The sequence below is a fragment of the Ambystoma mexicanum genome, chromosome 1p (assembly GCF_040938575.1).
Source record: "Ambystoma mexicanum isolate Mex_15411 chromosome 1p, UKY_AmexF1_1, whole genome shotgun sequence".
Lineage (NCBI taxonomy): Eukaryota > Metazoa > Chordata > Amphibia > Caudata > Ambystomatidae > Ambystoma > Ambystoma mexicanum.
In genome coordinates, this window is record NC_090921.1 from 1,191,898,151 (window position 1) to 1,191,920,487 (window position 22,337).

At 46.2% G+C, this 22,337-nt stretch overlaps 1 protein-coding gene across 1 annotated transcript in view; it reads right to left on the bottom strand.

Annotated features, from left to right (window-relative positions):
* LOC138451415 (phospholemman-like) overlaps positions 1-20,149 on the bottom strand; it is a 366,388-nt gene extending 346,239 nt beyond the window's left edge. The window contains exon 1 of the mRNA XM_069604909.1: positions 19,909-20,149. The gene's annotated coding sequence lies outside the window, so the exon portion shown is untranslated. The remainder of the gene's footprint in view (positions 1-19,908) is intronic.
* Positions 20,150-22,337: the final 2,188 nt, after the last annotated feature.

The following is a 22,337-nucleotide window of genomic DNA, read 5'->3' on the forward strand; positions in this document are numbered from 1 at the left end:
TCACTGAGTTGCGTCATAAGAGAAAGGATGCTCTGGCCTGGAGGACACGATTCCACTCCCCGCACAACACTGTACAGAAGCTGCCCCCATACTGGCACCCCTCGTGCTAACACATTTTGGCCGATCCCATTTGAGAGTCTTTTTTGCCTCAGGAGCAAAGGTACCCACATTTGTAAGCATGCAGGGCCAAATTTCCATTGCTAACGTCTTCCCCCATATTAACACTCATGTGGCATATTAACACAGTTTTAGATGACATGCACTGCAAGGGCCTAAGCTTTAAGAACACTGTAAGAAAACTGTAGAGGAGAAGCCAAGTACCCCTACCAGAAGTCCCACCTCCCATTCTGCTTATATGTTGGCAGCCGGAAATTGCCACATGCCCAAGGCCAGTAATAGTACCTACATCGCGAAGAGTCCTTGAAAGAAAAGTATCCATTGAGAAAACCCTATATGTATCCATGAAGAAATGACGGTCTTCAGAAGGAAATTCCGGAAATTCCGGAAGAAGTGTGAAAGTGAATGAAAGAGAAGACTGGTGACGTCACATGAAGTAGAAATGACGCACCTAGAAGAGATGTCACTGAAGAAAGAATATAGATCTTATAGAATCTGATGGCGAAGAAGTGAAGTAAGCAACATTTCGGGAGCGATATGAAGATTGCACTTGCGGAGAAGCACTGAAGAAAATGCAAAGCCATTTTACAAATGTACAGACGCAGTAACGCAAGTAGATGAAGTAATCATAAGGCTGGCTACGTAGTGAATAGACTGCAGGCGATGCGGAAATGTATATATGTAGGAATGTTTAGAATCTGGATGTTCCACAACGCATCTTTAGCAAACTGGGACCCCTTGAATGAAAGGGCTGGTAGTGTGGCGCAGGAAAATAAAATAACTGAAGGCGAAGGAAGATTCGAGAAGGCTTGCTTGACCCATTGTCAAGAGTCGGGGCTGCCAAGAGCTTGGTTATCTACTCAAGAAGATACAGTGAACGTGAGAAGCAAGCTGAGCTCCTGTTTGAGGTCTAATGGAAAAACACTAGAAGTGCCAAGGTTTCAGCATTTAATAGTATTAAATACAACAAAGGAGCTCAAAACGTGGTCTCTAGTCACATGGTCAGATGAAATAGACTTTGGGGCAAGCTACACCGAGACCAGAAGATAAGGCCATACCTTCACTCCCTTTTATTCTCAGGCACAGTGAGCCACCACAAGGCCAAGATCAAACAAAGTAATTGAATGACAGACCGCAGGAGTGATGATGGATGTTGGGCTAATTGGGTGGGGAGGCAAGACCAGGCCAACCCCCAGCACCTGGGGTACCAGCTTGCGTTCTGCTAGCATGTGGAATATTCCAGAAGGGTACAAGCTTGCCAACCAATTGTAGAGGGCCACGTATTAAGGAGCCCTATAGTTTGAGAAGCCAATAGTATATTGTGTATTAGTCTAACATGGAAGATGACTTGCACTTGGGGTGGGCTTAGTTGTCCGCCTGACTTTAGGGACCCAATCACGATTCCCACCCCTACAGAAAGTATATGTAGATGTTCCTATTAAGCCTATCACATCCACTGAGAGGTTTTCCTATTTTGCCACATAGTATGACGTCACGTATGACACATTTTTGTTATAAAAGTATAATTTTTAGGAAACGTATTGAGATTGTGCTGTGCGCCGTTCGTTAATGCCCGTAATAACAAATGTTATTAAAACAGCTGTGATTTTGCCGAAAGCTTCCTGAGTCGGTCTGATTATTGATGTATGAGTAAGATCTGCATCTCCATCCTTCTCAGATACTGTTACCTCGTATTACAGGGCCCACTCGGGTTCAACACCCAAGCCCTTGCCCTTGCAGTCTAGAGGAAAAGTACACTTGAGTACCTGTTGAGCTAGTACCCTGTCCTACTGTACAGCACTGTGACATTGTTAGCTGCATAATAAAATATTTAGAGACATACACATGTGTGACTCCTATATTAGGATGGCTCTCTCCTACTTGATGCCGGATCTTTGGAATTTAAGAGCATAGGAATGTCACGCTACTTTGTTTATTCCTGAACATTTGCTGATGCTCCCAGTGGGAGTGAGAGCCCTTCTGGCGACTCTGAGGTACTTTTTGCCCTGGAACTCATGACTTTCCGTTACATGTGCTGGGCTTCTGGTAAAAGAATTGGCGTGTTTATCTGACAAGTCAGGCCCTGATCCTTTCTGCTCTTCTGCTACCTGCAACCCAGAACTGTCCTTAAGCTTCATAGATCAGCAGGACAGTTATCTCTTGCCACAGCTGGAACCCCTGCTGGCCAGCGGAGCGTCTAGATGTGCTTCCAACTAACCTTTCTAGTGTTCTACTTGGGATTCACGTACCGCCTACAGTGGATTGTTATGATATTGTTAGTCAATGAGAAGTTCTCTCAGAAATGATTTTCAACCTAGTGTGAGTGCTATAGTGTATTTTATTCTAGGTTTCACATCATCAAGTCTCCACATTCAATACGTGGCTCCTCGCTCGCTCTATTGCAAGGTAACTGTTAGTAATCGTGTAGTTGGTAGCAGACACAGACGCTAAGCTGTTTAATGTGAGTCACTTTGAAAGTCGAGGTTGTGGTTTAAATGTGACGGTCATGCAGGTGCCTGCTCTTCTGTAGTGACCTCCAGCTGTTCTCTGGATAAAGACACAGCCATACATGTGTACCTTTCGATAAACGGTTGGTAATTGGCAGAGGAAGAAAGTTCAAAATGAAGCAATCTGAAAATCTAGTCGTGCCTTTAATTATGTGTTTGAGTGGCAGTTGCAATTGTGTGTAAAATGAGCTGGTTTTCACATTCCTGACCCATCTGTAGTATGCTATTGAAGTACAGTAGCCAGAAATGGTGTCATTCTTTTATGAGAGGTGAGCAAACATGTCACAATGAGACTGTAAACAAAAATGGCATGGTGCAGTCTGCCAGGTCATTATGTACATATGAAAGTGATCTGATTTATATAGTGTGAAGCTAGCTACAAAGCAGAGCACTGTACAAACGAGCATTGGCAAAGCTAATAGGTGTGGCTTTGCAAACATAGAGGGTACATTATTGTCGTCCTGCGAGGGCTTAAAAAGAGAATGCCCTCAACATTTGCAAAGCCAACCTATTGGTTTTGTAAGGGATTATTATAATGGTGGTGGTGGTCACGATGGATTGGGAGCTCATACAGGTTTAAAAATGAGGGTCCCAATAATACAGTGGAAACCATTGTTATTATTATTATTATTATTATTATTATTATTATTATTATTATTATTCATAATAATAATAATAATAATAATAATAATAATAATAACAAAAACAACAAACACAATGTAATGCGGAACACAGGTGGAAAACACATCAATGTACCAACCAGCATGAAAACAAAACACGCTCTTAAAGACAACATTCAAGAACTTTCTCCCCACGTAAGCAGTTTCACTTTCTTCTACAAAATGGATGCCACTATAGCACAGCTTTCATTAGAATGCTATTGTTCTGCATCACTGAGCATTTGATGGACACCAGAGCCACTCTGATATGTATCTTCAAGAGTTCTGGCAGGTAATTAATGCTCTCTCTAGCTAAACATAAAAAGGAAAAAATACAGAGGGATGTCTGGGGGAGGGGCAGTGGTAAGAGGGGAAGGAGGTACAATACTGGGGTCAAAACGTGACCAGATGTTCCATGAAGAGTATCGTCTTCAGTCCATCCAGATGTCCAGCAGAGATGGGGTGAATCTGATGAACATTGGTATAGTATTCCAAAGTATGGGTGCTGTCAGAAGATATGTAGGGTCACAATGACTCGGGCACAAAACTTTTATATTACACAAGGGTTCTTCGTGGGCAGTTACAATCTGGGCCAACCAAATAAATATCAACATTAGATTTCAGAAAAAAAAACGTATGGCTCCTGCTTTAGGTTAATGGTTGCAAAAACCTTGCCAATGTCCCCCTCCTATAGAGGGTGTCCAGTTCACAGTCATCAGGTTTCTGAGTGTCCAAACTCTTTTGTGTCGCCTGGATTTGTAGATTCTGGTCATCTGCTTCCTTTCATTGATAAAAGGGAAACCCCTTTCCTTGGTCTATGGGGCCTACATGCACATTCATGCCCCGGTCCATACACAATGGGGTTTGTGGTAAGACAATATCTAGCAATTGTCCACAACAGGGATCCCACCAATTGGCTGGTGGTTTTACTTTGTCCATAAGCCTCTAATCACTATTTCGTCACCTCCCTGCCTTTGGGTCCTGGCTTTGTTCCCATGCACCCTGTCCTCACCCTTACCTGTGACAAGTCGCAATGTTCTCATGCCTATGGGTGCACCCCCCCTTGTCCTCTGTCTCCACTCCTGTACCTCCATGATGCTTTGCCATAAGAGCGACCTGTGCACGCTACTGTAGGCAATGTTATGTCACAGAATCTATACTTTTCCACCAAACCCCATCATAATAATGGATATATCAGACCTATTAATTCAAATAGGACCTCATTATCTCAGGGTGATGGCTCCCTCTATACATCTCACATCCTGCACACAAAATATTAATTAGTGGGGCCACCCTCACTGGAAGACCAGGCATGTAGGGCTCTTGAAGGGTTGGACTCACCCCCTCTTCATTACTCCCATGTTCCATTTGTACTCCCCACATTCATCTTTACTCTGCCCACTCCTGACTCTGTCACTTCGAACTGTCATTATATACCTGTGGATTGTCAGGGGAGACCTAACATATGGTAACTGACGATCAAGCCATAGAGCACACCTGACTATATTGTGGGTCCTTCACACAAGCATGCTCTGAAATATTCTAGTGCCACCTTCCAAGAATTAAAAACTGCCATCACTGGAAAATACTTTCAATCATGAGATGTTTTATGTTCCCTTGTTCAGATCAGCAATGGCTAAACATGCAACCCGACTACTACTACAATCACGTGTCCTCTCTCCCAACCCCTTTTACCCACTTTTTCACAAGAAGACATAGAAAAGGCTAAATCGCAACAGGGACCCCAGAAACAATAAGTCACGATACAGTAGGCCAACCACCTTCGCTCTTTGGGCCCCACCCTGGAAAAACCATGGAGTGGGCAGAAAGCACCATTGCAGGCACAGTCAGAAGCAAAAGCCCCATTAAAGGGGAATTCAAGAATACGGCATAAGTGCAGTGCAGACAGAATAAGAGGCTCACCTGTCTACCCAAAAAAGCACCACCTAGGAACAAAGTCACACAGACCAGAGGGGAATATCGATGCAGTGGGGCGCAACACAGAGCAACATGCCAGTACTACACAACTCAGAAACAAAACCACCGAGGAGTAATATCCAGAGGCACCCGACCTAAGGCTAAACTGTAGAGCCAACATCATTAGGTGTCACTAGAGATGAAAAGGGAATAGGATAATGGGACATATTCTACAGGTGGTCTATTAGCACCAAAAGTAGCGAGAAGCTGGCGAGGTATTCCACACAGAGCCGAGGGTTTCAATATACACAAAACTAATTCGAACCGCTGCTTAGAAATTGCAGAAGCGTGCCCTAATGTACTAATAGTTTTGCAAAGGTAGCGGGCGCCCCTCTCTTGAAAGAACAGACTTGATAACCTGTTCAGTGGTTATTAACCACTTGAGAGTTCGCAGCCACTGCTTTTACTCACTGTGCCTTTCACAGATGGGAAATATCCATTTGCATATCAGTCTTTGTCCTGCCATGGGGCAGTCCAGCACCGAAATGCAATGGCAATTCCAACCTGAACGAGAGTACCACCAGCAACCCCATACGCGTGTTTCACCCTTGTTGGGGATCATCAGTGAGGTGAAGCTGATGCCTCTCTAAGCACAGTGAGAGGGAGACCACGTCTGGTTGCCCCCAGGAGACTTAGGGTTACCAATCCCAGGTTCCTTGAAAAATAGTTTTGCAAAGGTAGCGGGCGCCCCTCTCTCGAAAGAACAGACTTGATAACCTGTTCAGTGGTTATTAACCACTTGAGAGTTCGCAGCCACTGCTTTTACTCACTGTGCCTTTCACAGATGGGAAATATCCATTTGCATATCAGTCTTTGTCCTGCCCAGGGGCAGTCCAGCACCGAAATGCAATGGCAATTCCAACCTGAACGAGAGTACCACCAGCAACCGCATACATGTGTTTCACCCTTGTTGGGGATCATCAGTGAGGTGAAGCTGATGCCTCTCTAAGCACTGTGAGAGGGAGACCACATCTGGTTGCCCCAGGAGACTTAGGGTTACCAATCCCAGGTTCCTTGAAAAATAGTTTTGCAAAGGTAGTGGGCGCCCCTCTCTCGAAAGAACAGACTTGATAACCTGTTCAGTGGTTATTAACCACTTGAGAGTTTGCAGCCACTGCTTTTACTCACTGTGCCTTTCACAGATGGGAAATATCCATTTGCATATCAGTCTTTGTCCTGCCCAGGGGCAGTCCAGCACCGAAATGCAAAGGCAATTCCAACCTGAACGAGAGTACCACCAGCAACCCCATACACGTGTTTCACCCTTGATGTAATGTACTAATACGCCGTGAATAAAATTAGGCATAAGCGGTCAGTTTTGTGGTGTGTAGACACCGTAGGAATGGTGAAATGAAAAACAAATAATACTGTGCAGTTTGAGGGATATACACATTAAGTAGTACCTTCAGTGGCAAAGCATGTACCGCAAAAAGCAGTTGCGAATAACAGCAAGTGCAATATTCCATTAGAAGCATAATAGAGTGAGTAAGCAAAGCTTAATAGAAACACAATCATCAGGAGAAGCAAAAGAAAGTGTCGCTAGGTAATAGCTCTAGCAGGACCTGCTCATGACTGATAGGAAATAATGAAAGGGGCTCTGGATAAGAGGGGGGACTAAGTCACGTGGAGACTCCCAGATTAAGGAGGGCATTGGAGGAGGGCAGGAGAAGTCTGTTGGAACATGAAGTCCATCCATCAAGATGCAATTAGCCCGCTCTACCCCAGACTCGTGCCATTATGACGAAAAACAACTGTCCTCCGTAGGGCCTGGCAAGAGCTCCCTAAACCCAATAACATAAGCAGGGTAAAGGGGAGGGCGGGAGATGCCAAATAAGCGAGGCGTTTGCAATGGTGAATTGCCACCAAAACTGTGAACAAAAAATCCATCTCAGGAATACAGTGTTTAAAGTTTTTAGCAAAATCGGAGTAAAACATAAACAAACTCGAGGAAGATGTTCTTATACTTGGGTTCTGCAACAGTTCTTCCAAAAAGTCATATTTTCTGATATGGCGATAGAGCAACAGAACCATTAGAGGAGAAGTCAACGACGTCAGCAGTTGGGTCACTTCCTGCCTCCGAAAAACCAAACAGAAATGCTACAGCCTCGTACCCGTCCACTCTTCTCACATGCATCTCCTCTCCCCTAAAGGAAAATGCAATGTCCAAGTGCCCTCTGAAACTTCTACCCCGAAAATCCTCACAGTCCTCTTTCCCCTGCTCACCCAGAGGTCACAAAACTGCAGAATACTGCAGGTAATCACTCAGAGCGACAAGCAGTCAACTAAAAGTTGGGCACCAAGCTACACCCAGCCTACAGAGAGACCCCTTCAGGATTACTCCATCTGGCTATGGAAATACCTATTGTGATAAACTCCCCTGCCTAGTTCTGGGGACCACCAGTTGGGTGATTCAGGGGGCTGGGTGCCAATATGAGCCAGTAGATGTTGGTGTGGGGGTGATATGGGGAGGATGCCCCGGCAACCTCTGGTGGTCCCCATCACTAGTCAACAAACAATCAAAGAGCTCTTGTACTGATAGTCCAAGTGACTATGACCCCCTAAGCGCTAGAAAAGCCATGCATAATAGCGTTAGTGAACCCCTTCCCCAGGCAAGAGAACCTTAAACTCTGTCTAAGAAGACCCAACATCCTAACATTGTGAAGCAAATCCCTTGCTTCTACCTGCAGGTGGTAACAGCAAGTTGTGAAGGTGGCGCAGACAAGAAGGTGACATTAAGAAAGCCTACGTTCAGGATAACATTCTCCAGTCATGGAGGTAGAGAGAGTGAAAGAGGGACCGAGGAGAAGGTGGAGGATAGACTACTAGGAAGGCAGGTTAGGAAGGTTCAAGTGGGCTAAGCCGGCCTTAGACAGGACCAGATGGTGGGAGCAACAACAAGAGGGGACCAGTAAGGTAAACTGAGGATAGAGAGGTGAGAAAAGAAGTTGTAGGGAACATGGGTAAGGCAGTCCCCAACATGCACTTGACCAGCTCTCCTGCCGACTATTACCACTGACCCATCCGCTTGCAAGTCTATGCACCATAGTGAGCCTTGAGGTATGATACCCCCAGAATGCCCACATCTAGATCAACACCCAGAAATCCTGCAATTCCGAGGGAGGAGAAGACAAATCCCATGTCTAACTGTAAGGAATAGGGCAGACAATGCAGAAGACAGGAACACCTTAGAACCAGGGAATACCGGAGAGGACATTGTGGGGGAGTCACTCGGGGAAAAGGCCCCTGGCTACGTCAAGGAGAAGTACCATCCAGACCATTTTTGTTTTGGGAGATCCTGTTTACCCTTGTAACAAATCCCCAGATAAAGGTGTTGAGCTCTAACCTATGGTTTTGGGGTGCTTCATGGTCCAAGGCAACCTTGTGACACCATACACCCACATAATCACCCCCATCCAGCAGAGTAACCATGAACACTACCCAATTCTCATGGCTAAGTGAAGAGTCACTCCCGCCCCAAGACCTTTGTCTTCGGTTGTGGCAATGAATATCAAACATCATGAATCCCTTCAAACTCCCATCAAGCAGAGCAAGCCTTCAACACTCACCACTCACAGAAGAGGCCTCTCTGAGTCAACCACTTCCCCATCAGAGTAGAAGAGCAGAGCCACTGACCATCTAAATGGTACAACTAGCTGTATAGACCCACACACCCTCTAATTGAGGCCTCCCTTGGTCAGACATTGTTTTTCCAGCACGAAGTGAAACATAGATCACCACTGCTCCACCAACATGTCTACCGAACTGAAAGGCCTAGAAAAGACCCCTAGTCTTTGGAAAAAGCCAGACGGCATTATGAGCCTGATGGAAGGCACCACGCCCCCTTTGGAAACCTCACTCAGCACTCTCCTTTGACCAAAGTCTACAAGTTTGGAGACAGCAATGGCACTGTCCTAGCAATCCCCCATTTCAACAACCCTGTGCAGCTCAAACTGCAGCCTTCATCCTAACCCACACTCCCTTTGTTCAGCACTCTCCCATCCCCACAAGCCCACAATATCTCAACATGTACCATAGCAACAACTCCCCCCAGATCCAGTCCCGCACTTTCCAGACAGCTATTAAGCGCCACCAGCCAAAAAGGATCCACGCTCCCTAGCCCCTCCATGCACACCTGGAATGCAGGCAGCAGTGGGCGGGGGAAGGGCATCCAAGCAAGATCACTCCAGGCCTTTGGGGGAATCCCCACAGGGGAGGGTTAAAAGTGGATCACTAGAGAGCTCAACACAGACCCAAACATGGATGCCCAGGGCCAAGCAAGGGACACTTGTCCCAACGAGTGCCCAACCCATCAAAATGTAAGCAAAATAAAAGAAACAAAGGTGTCATCAAGCTCCATGTGATAGCACAGGCAGTCGTTGCCCCTCACACAAAACCCCAGTCATGGGTCACCCTCTTCACTTGCAAAACCAGAGCCATTTCGCTCGTTCTTCCTCTCCCGTAACCAGATAATCAAGATTTCTCGCTCGCTCTTCCGTGATACCTTTTGTGAAGTCATTTACCTTTTGTGAAGTCATTTACTCGCTGGTCATATGACATGAATCCTTGTGATATCATTGGGTGGGGTGCCAAAAGGTGTGTGATGTTACTTCGGATACTGGTATGATTCTGGTGAAATGATGCCAGTCCATTATATCTTTGTAAAATGCAATCATTCAAGAATGTAAGCACGCACCCTGCCTCTTTGGTCTATGTGCGCTCTACTTCGGGGGTCCCTCCCTCAAGCAGGGCGCAGCCCCCTGCCTGGGTCAGAAGGTTTAAAGCAGCGGTAGAGAGCTACAGAATACCGAAGGGTGGGAGGGATTGCTACAGTGGGGCCGACATTCCAGCTTCACGAAACAAAGGGGACCTATGTGGACATATGCACTTTTTTAGAGATCTGGAAGAGCGTGCTGCGGATTGGCCTGGGGAGCGGGGACGGGGGGGGACGGGAGGGGAGGGGGGCGGGTGGAGGCTGGCGTGGGGAGGCACGAGACTGTGATTACATTACACTCGGAGATTGAATGCACGCGCGATCTCGTGCACTGCCGTGATGACCTTCTTTCGTTGTCTGTTCTTTATCTCAGGAAAACAAATAATAGCAAAGAAAGTTCTTTTGCGTGAATGATTATGTAGGATTGAGCTGTAAAGGTGGAGGGGCTTCAGTGACATTGTTCAGGGGACAACTGTTTGATATAAAGCTGTTTTGTTTCATCACTGTACACAATAGGTGCTATTGCTAGTCAAATAAACACGCCATTCACTCTGCTAACCTGTGACCCACAGGTTGAACACAGATCTCTGGCTTAGTAAGTCCAACCCTGGTGCATAGAGTACTTCAGTGATCAGCATGCATGACCCACCTTGCGAATGTAACACGCATTAAGATATTCTCATATTTCTACGGGGTTGATGACTATGTTGTTTTCTTGCCCACATCTCTCCCCTGAAGTTGCCTCTGAAAGACATAATGTCTTCTGCAAGGGAAACATTGAAGTCTTTCTCTTCCCTGAGTGATGTAGGGTTCTGCGGCGGGAGGTTCTACGGCGGGAGTGTATGAGGTTGCTTGGCAACTCTAAGCAATAGGGCGGAAGCATGTCTCTAGGTGATGTTCTACTTGAATGATGTCAAGTCAATTACATGTTGTTGCATTGTGTGGGTGTTCTGCAGTTTACTCTGAGAATATGGCCCTGATCGTCAATTGATAGCTTCAACCGATGTGGATTTGCAGAGTATGTAGGAACGCACGCTCCAAGTCTCGAGTACCTGCTTCAGTTTTCCTTACTTAGGTATGGCAAACATAAAAATAACTACAGCAAATACCAAAAACCAGCAAACAATGTTTGCCTTTGAGATTAAAATATCACAAGCTATGTCTGGATCGGACATGTTGAGAGTTGTGTCAACTGGAACCCCAATCAATGTATATTTGAGCCGGTCTTGTAAATAAGTGGTCTTGAATACATGCTTGTCCTAAAGAAGACAAGCTCCAGACAAAAGTATGGATGAAATATTGTATACAGATGACCAATGAATCTTGGAGGCAGCTGTGCAGATATCATTGGCTAAAGGTATCAGATCAACTGGACATGTTGAATACAACCTATTGTTGCCTTTTTTTCACAGCGTGCAATATTGTATGTTATTTAGTTACAGTAACAAATTCACCAAATGATCTGTTAGATTATGGTAATTGGCTTGATGTCCACCTCAACCTTAAAATATGTCATTGGGTGAGATGTTTCTCAAGCCAGTCCCCTGGTTCGATCATCTGAATATCAGATTTGTGGCAAATGGTTCCTGGTGTCTCCAGGGAGCAAGGACGGTTGCTCTGCTGAAATAGAGCTGCCGTGCCATTGGTCGCTTTGATAGGCAGCATGAAGGGATGGCTTACCTGGGTAAGTCAGTTGCAATCCTTTATGGCTGTGAGCTCTTCTGGGTGCCACAAATACTGCAGAAAATTGACATATTAAAACCATATGGCATTCACCCACCTGCTTGCCTACCCTGGAGGTACAGTGGAGACTGGTATAAACTAGAATCGAAAATGGAGGTGGTCATGAAAGTATGGGTTCAGGTTTTTGTTGCAGTACTTCAAACAGATGGCGATTCACCATCCAAAAAGTATCTTGTATGCATTATGCTTTATTCTGAGAACATAAGCTCAAAAAGTATAATGAAGATCCATCGGAAATTATGTTTTTTAAAAAAAAACTTTATACAATGGTTTTATTTCCGTAATCAAACTATATCCTTTCAAATATTATGCCTGAACTTGCCAAAGTTGCCTAGACGTGTTTCTAATTACTGTCCCCATTAGGGCAAGATTCTATAATCTCTGTGCACAATATTAAACTTTCTTTTTTGTCTTGAACACAAATACAATAATTTAACTTTGTGTTGTTGCCAACTAATTTGACAACCATGACATTCTTCCAAGCTTATGCTCTTTAGACTCATGCTGTAAAGACTCAGACGCTTTGCTCGCAGTTCAGAGGGCACGCTACAAATAGAGGACTGCAATCATTGTCTTGCCTGGTGTTTTGAACTACAACTCCCATCAGCCCTGGCCAGGATGGTCAATGTTAAGGGATCATGGCAGTATTAATCCGAAATATCTGTAGAGCCACAGGTTGCAGACTCATGGGTTAACTCGTGTTTCGGTGCCAAGATCCCAGAGGTCTCCCTCCCACAGGTGTGCTCCATGAGTTCTATGTGCTGGCTGAAGCACCTATAAAAAACCCATTTAGTATCAAAACCCATCGCAAATGTGTTAGATATTATCAAATGCAAATTGCTATAATGAGAGAAAGGAGGATTGTTCTACAGCTTAAGGGTCTCTAGAAAAGTTGGCAGGGGAAATTGTAATTGCCCTGTTTCCAGGCGTATCATCCACAGGTTGTTATGAATTCTCTCCTCACTTGTGGGGACCCCCAGCAGAGTATGCAACAGCTTTGATGGTACGGCAGTGTCAGATGGCATGGTGCATCCCAACCACAGGCGGCCTAATGCTGGCTCGTTTATATAGAGCCCTGAGGTTACACGCTGCCCATGAATGGTTGTACTTTCATAAGTGTAGTGTTTGCCTGGGCTGATCCCGATGGCCTTCACATTCACACAATGCAGTGCATGGCCTAGATAACACTTTAGTGGAAGCATTTTTCTATTTTATTTAACTGATGATTTTAATGTATTACTTTAATTTTTTTAAATGGCTCAAGTGGTTTAATCCCCTGAAAGAACTGTTTGATAAAGATATATTTTACCTTCATTATATAAAAGGAAATTCGAATGAAAGTAGTGTACAATTGTATCGAATCAGGGCAAACTATTGAAACTGAACTGGTCGTTGTTTCATGTTCAACTGCCATTTGAGTATCACTCGAAATAGTGTCCCCCTTTACTTCATTCAAGCCCCCCTTTAGCTAAGCACGTTTAACACATGATCTCTCAGTGAGACCCGACATCTTGATTACGAAAGCTTCACTAAATAGCTTTCAACATGCTGGGGCCTGCATGCTTTGATAGGGGTGGTGAAAGTTGGACCCACTCTCGGCACATCCAGGATTCGAAGAGCTTCCCAAATATGAATTCCACCCACTGCTCCTAGCCAGAGTCGTGCGGTGGTGAAGGCGCGATTTCCAAGAACACACATCCATTCATTCCTAGGGTGCATGCATTACGGCGATCGGCCCCTGAGATGCTCGCTTCCTCATGCAGACCTGAATCTTCATGCTGGCAGGGTTTTGTGGTCTACAGAGTGTAAAAGCAGCAGCAGGAAGGTTGGAGGTTTGGAGATCCCACCAATGACACTGGCTGCATAAGGCCAGTGCAGTGATGTTACCACTGGGGAATGTGGGACTTGCGCAATAGCTGCATGCCTGGGACCCTAATACTTGATTTCAATTCTTACTGGTTCCTGGTGTGATGGATCTTGGTGGGGCCCAGGAGGTGAAACAGCAGAGTGACTTGGCTAAACTACCATGGAGGCTAGTAACACAAATGGTGTGTGTGATGCGATTTAAAATGATTTGATATATGTTTTGAGCACCAGCATCACAAAATCCTTGTTCCGTGGCACGGATGACATATAGTGTGGCCACCAGTGTCATGAAACAGTCATGCAATGGCAATGATAGCATATAGTGTTGACAACAGCATCATGAAAGTCTCCTACGGTGGCAAGGATGACACCTAGTGGGTGCATCAGCATCATGAGTGCATTTTACAGTTGCAATGATCATGCACAGTGTGAACTGCTCCGTCATGAAAGTGTTTTACCTTGCCAATGCTTGCATAGATTGCAGGAACCAATGTCATGAAAGACTTTACCAGTGGCAGGCAAAGTTGACATATAATGTGGACACCAGCATCATGTCAGTGGCAATGATGACAAGTATTGTGGGCACACACATTATGAGCATGTGATTTACAGTGGCAGTGCGTTACATGTTGTAGGCAGAGGAATCACTAACATGTGTTGTGATAGCATGTGTTCTCTTGGTCACCTGCCATCTGCTGGATGTGCTCATGTGCTGCCTACAGAAGTGATGTCACACGTGCTGGTGCCTTATTACAGCACAATTTCGACCCATTAGGATTCACATTTTCCCTGGGATGTGTGAAAACCACCCCCTGGTTGGTTCAGGCTCCCTCATTATGCTGTGTGACTCGTGCAAATTCCTGGGAATTATGTAAGCCCCGGCACTATACACATTTTCTGGCCGCCACAGCTTCTAGGCACATCCTCATGAATTCTGCTTCCACCAAGTATGGCAGTACTTAAGGGTGTGGAGTTTGGTGTTTCAAAGAACATAGACAATTCACTGCTGTCAAGATGGATACGTGAATCTCTTCAGTGTGGTTCTCCAGGATTCCAGCAGAAGACCTTGCACTGTCCGAGACTCAGGCATTCCAGGACAGGATCCAGTCGCTGGTGATACGGAACTGGGCCGGCAAGCGTGCTAATGATAACTGCTGCCTGTACCAAGCCCATAGCATGGCTCTCCCGGCTGGGTCCATCATGCGGCTTCAGGCGCTTTGTAAATGTCAGCATCACAAATCATTCCCACTGATGAGGTCACACTAACTGACAATAATTGACAGTTTGCATCAATTTATTTGCAGCGCACCCTACACATTGCATTCCAACCAGACAGTATCGGTCCTCCCAACTTCTCAGAATCTCCTCTGTAAGCCCCATTACTTTTAGGATTTAAATGTATCCTAGTTATTTATTTTGACATTTATATAGCGTGCCGAACCCTGAGGTATCTGGGCGCTTTAAGCTTAAGAATATGGTTACAAACCATTTCGAAGGGCAGTGAAGTCCAAGGACACGCATTGGAAAAGCCTAACCTCATGTTGCATGGCGGCTACATCAAGGCGAGCGGTCACAAGGGGAAGTCCAGGTAGAATCCTTATAATTCTCTAATGATCTCTCTGCAGGACAGGGATGCATGGGCACATAGGCCCGAATCCACGTCACCCCATACGCAGTGCCCAGACTATTCACTGCCCACATTTTTCAGTGCAGACAAACAATTGCAATGGAATTCACCTCCAAGGGGATACCAGGATATTAAGGGTGGGTGTGAGGTTGGGAGGTAATGGGCATTGTGAGGGCGATCTCTCTGAGTTTGAAAATTATATTTTTTTATTTTTATGAAACCTTCTGCACAGAGAAAATGTGTGGCAAGAACACATGAAAACCCACAATGCACAGATCAGGCAATGCTGCCACAGCAGGACACAAGAACATATGTGGACTCGCCCAAACCAGCCGGGCAGGGGCACAGGACGGACAGCAGCGGGGTCTCCTGAAGAATGGTCACTGGGCTGCACCGATATCCAGGAGCACAGCCCATGAGTGGGTGGGGTATCTAGAAGGGGGGAGGTGCCGAGTGCCGGCAACCCGGGCAAGCAGGTGGGCAGGAGATGGAGGAGGAGGGTAGAAGGAAAGCCAAGTTCCCCCACCCAGAAACACGAGGAAGGGATGGGGAGAAGGTGGAGCATGGGTGACTTGGGCCCAGAGCTGGGAGGTGGTCGGGTGGTGGAGAAGGAGGACAATTGGAGAGAAACTGGAACTGGTCAGAAGGGAGGGTGAGGAGGTGGGCCATAGAGCACTTGAAACAAAGAACAGAGGGCAGTGGGGTGGATTGGTGGCGTAGGTTGAGAAGGAAGAGGCATGGAGCAGGTGGAAGTGGGTGGATAAGGGGAAGACACTTGGAAGGGCTAAAGCAGCATATGAACTGATGGAGAGACTAGAAACAAATGCATGTTTCTTGATAATGTTAAAGTTTGACTTTGATGTATGCCCCTTTGCTCGGTTCAAGTATACCATGGGGCCTCATTACGACCCGGGCGCAAAGTGATACCGGGCACCGGTAAGGGCACTGGTGGCGGTAATCCCTTTGCACCCTATTCCGAGCAGATCAGGGTGCAGATAACGGCCTTGGCATGCGCCGGCCCGTTATTTGCGCCCTCCCCATTCCCATTGAGCCCTATGGGGGCTCAAATGGGAATGGTTTGGTAAATGTGGACTTACCGGTCCCTCCAAGGTCGGAATTGACCGGTAAGTCCCCATCTCACCCAACCAGAGTCGGACCCAGTTTTGGAGGCAGCCATGGTGCAAATAGCGCCATGGCTACCTCCAAACTCGGAATGAGGCCCCATATGTTTTAATGTGCTCCCCTCACACTTCCAGGTGGGCCGTTCAGCCCTTAGGGTGCCACCAAAATGAAAGAAATGGTTATTCAGAGCTAATGTCATCCCTCTCTGTGGAAGATTACTTCACCCAGATTTTGCTAAGACTCGGCAAAGTTCTTGCTAAACAAGGTCAGAAACGTACAGAAGGTTGACATCAAGTATCACAAGGACACCAAGTATTCAACATAACATAACACTACAAATCGCCTGCAAGCATCAGGTGGGGGCCAGTGATCTCCACATCTACCTAGGGTTGATTCTTGACTCCTAAGTGTCTAGCAGGCCCAGCTGATCTCATGTTCAATCCATTTTGACTCCGTGAACAGCAGTATATACAAAAAATGCCCATATGAAAAACTCGTCAGGAAGGGGCCTTTAAAACCTTTCCTGACATTGGTGTCTCCTCGTGGGATATCTACAGGCCTTCTGCCACATGCAGGCCACCGTTCCCGCACCACATGTCGTGACTGAAAAATGTATATACATGTGTTAGGGGAACAGCCAGCTTTTGGGTGGTTGTTAGAGGTGTGGCTGTGTACACATGCTGTTGATTATAGGGAAAAGGCACAACTTCCTTTAGTGAATTAAGAACGTGCATGTGTTTAATTATTTTAACAGAACAAAAGGCATACCTTTGAACAAAAACGTATTAAACCAGCCACATTCTTTCAAGTTAAGGTCTGGTGAGGAGTAAGGCTAACAGTTTCTTTCATCTAGTGGTCCTACAGCAATGGTTTGAGCTGCAACCCTTTTCACCAGCTTTAGGGAACTCTGGGGATGTCCTAGTAGGCCCCTGCACCCTGAGCTTCTTCTGTGTGGTAACCTCTGTTATTTCCAAATGTTCTCATAGGAAAAGGGTTGGGCTTGCTGCAAATGTGTAATAGGGGGCCACTTTAAACATTATTTCCAGGCCCTCTTTTCGTTCCCAGCCCATCGCTGTTTCTAATACATTAACAATGGAACACATCATCTACTGGACTTCAAGCATGAATAAACGCAGGATTTGATGTAGTAGCCATCATGGAGAACAAGGAATCTGACTGAATTCTTCCATAGCACGAACCTGCAAAGAGCTTCCAAAAGAACTTGCAAGGAAAGAACCTAACATGTATCCACCTCAATGCGTTGTGACCAGGCATGCTCTCTCCTGGTCCCATCCTATCAGTGTGCACACCTGGAGGAGCGAAAACGTCCCACACCAGCCCCAAATGTTTAGACTCTAGGTGCTGTATTGCTCTAATGCATCCATCAGACCCCAAACCAGTCGTCGAAAAATGATCATCTAAAACACCAACTACATGAAAAGGATCCTACCACCGCAAAACAATTCTTGGTAATCGTGGCTCTTCTCTTTCCATGGTAGATTTCTGCAGCAAACCATATCAAGACGTTTCCCAGAAAATGCATCAATACAGCACGGCCTGCCTGTACAGCTCTCAGGACTGCAATGGAAACCTCCACCTTTAGGGCTGGGTTGTCCAAACCCACGACGTGAGGCCAGACCCATGTTGGGTTTTCAGGATACCCCTTATTAATATTCATGAGATCAATTTGCATACAATGATTCTAAATGTATGCATTTTTCATCAGGAATATTAATGAGGGATATCCTGAAAACCCGTCAGGTTTCTGGTCCTCTAGGCCTGGAGTTGGACAACTCTGCTTTAGGGCAAACACCTTCAGAGCAGGGTAACTGGGGCGTGCTGTGTGCCGCTTAGTTGTGCACAGGACAGCTTTCTTTGAGGTTCAGACTGCACCAGATGGACTTCTCGGGCAGATCTCATAATGTGTGGTGAGGTTGAGAAAGCTGTGTGGGGGTGGAACTAGTGTTCTGCATGGCTGAAAATAAGGCAGAGGGTTCTTTCCTGGCTCACATCATCCAGGAGATCCAGTTAAGAATGCCCTGCTCATCTTCTGGGTATTCATAACACAAGCCCTGTTTCAGGGATCTGCCGCCTTTGGCTCTCCAGATGTTTTGGACTGCAACACCCATTAGCCAAAGCCAGGCCAATCAAAGGTGAGGGAGCACACTTGCAGACCCCTTCAAGAATTCCTCAAGACAAACCTCCCAGCTCATCATACGATCTGGCCAAGATTATAATATCCTGACGACAAACTCCAAAGGAACCATAATGTGAAAGCCAAACACTTGGTACCCAGGGTACAATGCACTGGAAATTCCCTGCCCACCAAAACCACCAGTCAGTCCTTCATCAGCTTCCACAGTAGTGCAAAACTCAACTTTATCCAAATATCTGAATGGGTTTCTCCACCTAGTGCCAGACATCTGTCATTCTATGGTATGTAATGCACCCTGCATAGCATAACATTCAATAACATCTGTTCTTGCGTTCTGATTATAGATAGAGCTTAAAATAACATTGGATCTCATGAGCCAAGTGGACAACAAGAAATCCCTGCATGAAGATCATTAGGCTATGGCAATGTCCAGCACCGTGTAGCAGCAGTGCACATTTGCATAGCAATACTTATATATGTGTGGCAGGAGAACTAAGCCACCCTCCCCTTCAAATCCCCCACTCCGCACTCAGAACATGTCCTGGCCTTACAAGGCGTGTGTTCGATCCCAAAGCCCTTGATTCTTTTGGTAGATTCAGTGCACGTTTTCTAGTTCACCAAAAGCAACAGTGTACCTTTTGGGGCCTAAATGGCGCCTCTAAGACGAACTTGGAGAGGGCACATGAGGCGCTGAAGTGGACATCGGCAGTGGGGTCAGAGAGGACTCTGGGAGCCGACCTTGCAAACATGTGGCGCACCAGACACGCTCTCTGAAAACAACCACATAGCGCCACACATGATTAGAAGTACAAAATACTGCAAACAAAAAATAGGAATCGGGGAAGATACGAGCCAGCCTTCTTTTTCTACTCACACGGCTCCATGGATTGCAAAGAAGTATAGATTACAAAAAGGAATCCGGTTTCCAGTTAAAGCATATTTCTTTTCAATACAGTGCCGACTGCCAGACTTGAACCTATGTAACGCTATAAATAACAATTGCTACTATCGGAGAAGTCAGGATGTATAATGTCATGTGGGAGTAAGTCACCCAGTGCTGTTTTATTTAAATTATGGCACCTGGAGTCCTGCATTTTAATTTGTGAAAAATACAAACTGTCGTCTACTTGCACTACAGCGGCGCCAGCTGTTTGCCCTAAGAAAGCTCAAAAGCCCCGGGGCTTCTCCAAAAAGCGACTATCTGACACAGAAAGTTGGGGTTCGAAGCTGTTACCGGCGACGCATTAACGCACCGAACTAAGTGCAACTTCTCCGACTTCCAGTGCTGTTGCGATAGCTACCCACAGCACTGCCCATGAGAAGGCCGGCCCTTCCCACAGCTGCCTGCGCAGACATAACGGTTCACAACAAACCCCTCTGGCACCGTACCAGTGGCCACAAAGTACCGAACGGGTCTGGCTTACCACACTCCAAAGCCTGCCCTTCGGCAAAGTCCCGCCGAGCCGAGGTCGTAGGGCCTGGGATGTCCGCTTCGTTTGGGGGTTGCTGGAGCTGGGACAGGCTGCCCGACTCTCTGTCGCTTGTTCTCCGGTGCCTCTGAGCGCCTGGTCTATTTAAACAGACTCTGTTTACTTCGAAGTTTATCTGTGTCTCTCTCTCTCTCTCTCCTCTCTCTCTATCTCCCCGGGCAGCTGTGCTGTATGTAATCAGGCCCACTGCTGGATATATTCCATCTACTTGGGGGGAGGAGGCTGTGCGAAGGCTGGACGGAGGGAGTGTCGGGGCACTGGGAGGGAGCACTCTCTCGCACAGACCACCACCACCAACGTTTCGGAAACTTTTTGGCAAGGCCTTGCCAGAGGTAATGACAACGGTGCCCGGTCCTGAGAAAAGGGTGGGATAACTGCGGGTTTCCTGCGGTGAGCTGCGCCACAGGGAGCTGCCAGCGAAGCTTGGAGAGATGTGTTGAGGAGAATGCCTGTTTCTACAATGCACGCCTTCCATTGGAATTTCGTGCAGAAATACCTTGAGCGATCCAAGATGTGGAAGAATAGTTTGTGAATTAAATCTGCGTCACTTTCCTAACAGTCGACTCTCATACTTAACCCATAACAGACAACTACACAGAGAACAGAACAGACCTAAATACACCCCACAACACATAAAGGCCACAGAACGCCTTCGTGTAGCCTCCCACATACCCTTATCTATATCTCTGAAAACTTCGTTGATTATCCCACAGGACCTTCACATGATGGTAGACGTGTACTTAAAAGTATTACTTCCGTGGGTGACTGGGAGGGCAGGAGCATGGTGTAACATCTGTGTCAGGGGGTTGCAGTCTGGGCGAGTTAACAGTCGAATACTGAAAAATACACAGGTGTTTAAGAGCATGGGCACAGAGCATGGGGGGGGAGGGGTCAGGGGGAACAAATCCACCCACAATTTTAAGTGGGAGGGGGGTATAATGTAATTTATCCCCTCCAGAATTTGTGTCACTTCAGCGTGTAAAATGAATCTGCAGCCTGCACTGCAGGCGGCAGATGTCATGTGCAGGGACGTCATTTAGGGGTCACCAGAGGTCACAACTGCGACCCTGTGGTCTCCCTTGCTACCCCTAAAAAAATTGGGGAAAAAAGTGTCTTTTTTTTGTAATGCAAGCTCCTGGGCTGTGGCCAGCACCATGTGGCTATTTACTTCTGGAGGGGCTGGCTTTCTTGTTCAGGCCCCTTAAAAAAAGAAGAACAAAAAGAACGGGGTTGCCACAAGTTTAACATTTTCAGCACTGACCCTAAATAAGAAAGAGGAGGAAAACCAAATAATGTGTCTTTCTGGAATTCTATACAGTAATTGCTAGACTCATTAACGGGTCATTTCAGGCACACTTCAAAGGGTGAGTCACTGATTTAATCTGTTCTTAAACACCTCAACTCAGCCTTTCATCCTTCTGAGGTTGATAAATGAGTACCAACACAGGTTGGATGATTTTGAGTGTATATTTTTTCTATATAAAGTGCTTAAGCGTAAGTGCTATATAATAACACATCATTCTCATTTGGCCTTGGACGTCTGCTTGCATTCACAGTAATTTGGTAATATGGGTCTATACACAATGATCCTAACGATACATATGGCGATCCATTCTTGTATGGAATGTACGTCACATTATAGTGATATCGTAAACATATTTTTCGTAGTGTACTTAGGAACAACGCTATGTGATGCCACTTCCTCTTTTGTCAAGAGGTGAAAGGTTGAGTTCCATCGCTTCCCGCGATATCACTTCGGGATGGGGTCAAATGACATCACCTCCTGTGACATCCCTGGTTATGCGTGCAAAAGTACAAGTTATCTTCAGACTGTCTGCAGCAGCGGGCTAAAACAAGAACTTCTGATGCTTGCTCATGGGTGTCCCACGCATGTGCATTTGGAATGTGCCCAGGCCGGGGAACTGCACGTGCCCCTGCGCAGTGCACTGCTGCCCAGCCTCAGCTTGCAGAACTAAGGAGAAGCCAGGCAGTGAAGCGTGCTCCTGCTTAGAGTGACTGACTGACAGCGTGTGTTAATATCGAGGGAGACAGAGTGAGATTCTGACTGCGACTCGACCTCCTGAGACCTCAGCTACCCTACTTAAGGTAAGTCAAATTGCCCCTCTCTCCCAGGTGCAGTGCAGGCCAGCATAGGGAGGATTTATTAGGGGGAATGTGCCAACGTCATATTTATACAGTTTCTAAACATGTGCAGCGCGTTGCAAACTGATCAGGGAATCCTGGCCTCTTAAGGTTTCATCATGAATTGAAAAACCTGAGGGTCAAACCCTTGTTTTATTTTGTGATAACAGGAAAAGACAGGCGTGGCCCCATGCCTTGTGAAGATTTCAAATTGCATGCAG